We start from the raw sequence: 4622 nt of genomic DNA on the forward strand, positions 1-4622 counted from the left end.
ATACATATTTAAATATAGTATACCAGACAAGGCTGATTTGACTGGCCTCCAAAAAGTCTGCATGGAGCAGAAGTTGTTTGGATAGAAAGGAAGTAGACAAGATGGAAGAAAAAAAGTTCTGAGATAAATTTCCAAATCAGTCTTCTTTTTCTTGACAGAAATTGCCAATAGAATTTTGAAAAGTTTATTACTAGGTCAACTGATATTGCCATGCCCTGCTAATAAAACAGATAAAACTCCTCTCTATATGTGTACGTGTGTGTACCCTCACATGCAGAAGAGAGAAACTGTAGAGAGAAAAAAGCTACAAGCAAAGTTTTATATGCATGTGAGAGAAAGTGGTGGTGGTGGTGGGAATAGAAAAGAAACAGAGAAAAATTGCTTTTATCAAAGTAATTGTACTATAAAGGAAGTACTGTAATAAAACAGTTTGCCCAGACATACCCAAGGGAAATTTTTGCTAGAAAACATACTGCTTACCTAGCTTTCCCCAAATACCAAAACAAAATATGTCATTTTATCCTGAATGTAAAACAACAATAACATATATTATAACAAAGAACAGAAAAGACAACTATATCGCTGTGATGTGGACATTTGCAGCAAACAAATACATTTTCTTTAACTACAGACTGAACTCTCAAAATGTAGAAGTATCACTTTTGTCATTTTTTTTTTCAAATTTTGTGTGGTGCCTCGAGTCACAAAGATGGCGGCTGCTGATTGCTAGTCCCGTAGAAGAGTGGACTGTGGATGTTGATCAAGAAATGTTGAACAACTGTTAACATTTCTAAAGATGTGGCATGTGGTAAAATGGAGGCAAAAGCTCAGTGGGACAACATTCTAACACCATATTCTGTCCAAAAGTATTTAAATGACTTCAAAGGCCTGTTTTGTTTTTTAACCATATATGTTTCTAATAAGGGCACAACAGAGTATTTCTGTGTACTAGGAGATACTATCATTCTGAGAGGGAATTCAACATGTGTTTTTGGATTTTTACAGTGGGAGTCAAGAGACTTGACTTTTTATTTATAAACTTTCAGCACATACAATGTGAAATATTAATGTTAATTATGGAACTTAGTGTGAGGGATCCTTGGTGCTTTCTGAGCTTGATTGTTTCCTTGTACTTATGGTGTTACCTAGTTTGGGTAATGAAATGTGTGCAAAAAAACAACCAAGCTCAGAGAGCACCAAGGATCCCTCATTTCAACCCTGAGCTACAAATATTCTCTCTTATTGGAATTTAGTGTCTATCAAAAAAAAGCAAAAAAATAAAGGACGGGGACTCAAAGTTTATTTGCTCCAAATTGTCCAGCTCATTCTTTGCATACTGCAACAATGCACACTGCAATACAGCTTGATTCTGATAAAATATCCAACCCAAGGTGGTCAATAGTAGAAAGCAGATGAAGGTCTTCTATCTGTTTCATTTTGTTTTTTGAAGTAAAAAAAAAGTTCATCTGTTGTGGCATTACTGTAGCCGCTGACCAATTGTTAACATCCTGGTGCCCCTGGATAAGTTATTTGCAGACTTTAGGACAGTGGTGGCGAACCTATGGCACGCGTGCCAGAGGCGGCACTCAGAGCCCTCTCTGTGGGCACGTGTGCCATTGCCCCAGCAGAGTTCGCCAGAGTAGCGAGCACATGACATTTGGAAGCGACAGGGCAGGAAGTGAGCGAGCAAGCGGCGTTGGCCCCCCGGGGATGCCCCGGATATGGCGAGGGACTGGGCCCCGCCACCCTGGCCCCGGCCATGCTCACCCAGTCTGCCGTGACCACTGCAGCCACGCCCACCCAGTGGGCCACGGCCCACGCCACCCCTGAGGGCACCACAATGCTAATGCAGCCCTGGCACTTTGCGATAAATAAGTGGGTTTTGGGTTGCAGTTTGGGCACTCCGTCTCTAAAGGGTTCGCCATCACTGCTTTAGGAGATGGGAAATCCTCCAAAACAGTATAGAAATGTTTCAGTGATTAGGAATATACAATACAGCTAATTTATCAAAATGTTACCTTCCCCTGCCTGCAGCCGTACTGTGGAATTATTTATAGACTACAGTTATTGAATTGTTTGCAGTAATTCAGCAGCATCTCAGTGTATGAACTCATCACTGATAATTACAGAAACTTGAAGAGTTAGGAACTTCTTTGGGTTTGCAAGTTTGCAGTGAATTCCTTACTCAAACACCCAATACAAGACATTTTAAAAACTGTAAAGTTAATTTCATAGTTTTCTTCATAATTTTTCAGACCAAGAATTACCTGCATGGCAGATGAGATTGCTGAATATACAGTACTTGTGGTGAAAGGGGTGGTCATTTTTTAAAAATATTTCTTTTTTTTTCATTACTATATGCATATTTTTCTCTGTTTTTTAAATTATTTTCTACACTTTCTGCTTTAATGTATTTTTGTTTTTTAGTTTGTCTGCATTAGTTTTTATCTTTTTAACTGTAATGTTTAATAAAATTACTATAAAAAAAACAGATGTCTATGCTTATATCCAACGGAAGAGAGATTGGAAGTTTTGAATATTCAAAGAAAAAAAAATGTGAAGCTTGCCCTTTTTCAACACCTCAAGACCACTCTGTCAAAATGAAGCTGTTCCTTCATTTTCCAGTCTCTCAAGGTGGCTTACCATTGATAAGAATGGCCTTGTTCACATAAATAACCACATCGCATTATCTCTCTATGTCTTGGCTCAAGAATAAAGATAAGGAAAAGAGGTGGTAATGTATCTGTCGTAATTGTGTGGGATAGAGGAGGTGTCAAAAATAATTACTCAGGACCAGCATTCAGGAGCTGCTGCATTTTAATTTAAGGCGGATAAATGCTGCCGTCATCAGGAAACTAGCTGAAGGTGTCATCTTTGATAAACAAGCCCGACTTCACACATTTCCTGCAAAATCAATACAGTCCTGGGGCTTATTTGCTAATGCATCATGCCATTTTTGAAGTCCTTTTTTGTGTGTTGGCTTCTTTTTTGCTACTCTTTTGTTTCAGTGATTAGTGTTTCCTCTCATTTTGACAGTTGAGGAATGGGGGAGGGGGGATTCCCCTGAGATAGTAAAGCTATCAGATCCAGCCCATGCTAGTGGTTTTGTTGCTATTCTTCTTTTCTATGGTAGCAAGCTCTGAAAACTTACAGGTGTCGTTGTCTCATCACTCTTTGGTGAATTGTTTGGCAAAGAATGGTGGGACATTCTTTCATTAAAAAAGCAATATGATTATCCATTGATTACACATGCTTAGTATCAAGTGATGGAGGGAAATAGAGTAGTTGACAGCAGCAGAGACAAAACTTTAGTGTCTGTTATTTATTCCCAATTTGTTTCATTTATATGTTCCCTCCTCAACAAAAAGTCCACTCAAGATGCCTTGTATTTTCAGACTGTACAATAAACCAAACAACTCTGGGATGGGAGCAACCTTGCCTTTATGTAGAAAGAAGCAGATATCTTGGGCACGGACTTAAACAACGATTCAACATGTTGTCTAAGATAATTCTAAGGGGCTGCCAGAAAGAATGGGAGATCAACCTATTCTCCAAAGCACCTGAAGGCAGGTCAAGAAGCAACGGATAGAAACTAATCAAGGAGAGAAGCAACCTAGAACTAAGGAGAAATTTCTTGATGGAACAATTAATCAGTGGAATGACTTGCTTCCAGAAGCACTGGAAGTTTTTAAGAAGAAATTGGACAAGCATTTGTCTGAAATGGTATAGAGCAGAGTTACCCAATCTTTCATGGTTGGTGACCCGTGGAGCGGGGGGGAGGGGGGAAAGAAGGGATGATTTTGTGGGGGGTAAATGCATGCATGTGTGCATGCACAAACACCTGTTGCTCATGTGAGTGTGGCCATGAGCGCTCATGCAAGTGGGGCTGTGAGTGTCTGTGATGCTTGCAGTAACCTGAGCGCTTGCATGTGGGACTGCAAACACCCAGAACACTCACACAAGTGGGGTTGCAAATGCCTGCGATGCTCGCGGTGACGTTCGCATGAATAGGGCTGTGTGTGCGTGCGCATACGCGTACACCAGCCAACCACTCACGTAGCCCAGTGACCAATAGGCCACGGCCCGGTAGGGGGCCATGAGCCACAGGTTGGGGGCCCCTGGTATAGAGTTTCCTGCCTGAGCAGGGGCTTGTCCCTTCCAACTCTGTTATTCTGTTAATTCCTCAGAAAGCCTGAAGTGTGCAGTCTCCATTGTTCCTTGCAGACCAGCAGGCTGCTGGTTGCTTTGTAACATGATTATGCTATCTATTTGCTATGCAACTCGCAACCCCAACGATGCCCTTGACGTGATGACCCGGTGTCTGGAGGCCGTGAGGGTCTGGATGGGGAGGAACAGACTCAGGCTCAACCCGTCCAAGACCGAGTGGCTGTGGTTACCGGCGTCTCGGCATAGTCAGCTGAGTCCATCGCTGACTATAGGGGGCGAAACTTTGGCCCCCTCGGAAAGGGTACGCAACTTGGGCGTCCTCCTGGATTCGCGGCTGACGCTGGAAGACCAGTTGTCGGCCGTGACCAGGGGGGCGTTTTATCAGGTACGCCTGATTCACCAGTTGCGGCCTTTTCTGGACCGGGACGCCCTACGCACGGTCACTCACGCACTTG

This window comes from Protobothrops mucrosquamatus, unplaced genomic scaffold, assembly GCF_001527695.2.
Source record: "Protobothrops mucrosquamatus isolate PMUCROS unplaced genomic scaffold, P.Mucros_1.0 scaffold_162, whole genome shotgun sequence".
NCBI classification, from domain to species: Eukaryota; Metazoa; Chordata; class Lepidosauria; order Squamata; family Viperidae; genus Protobothrops; species Protobothrops mucrosquamatus.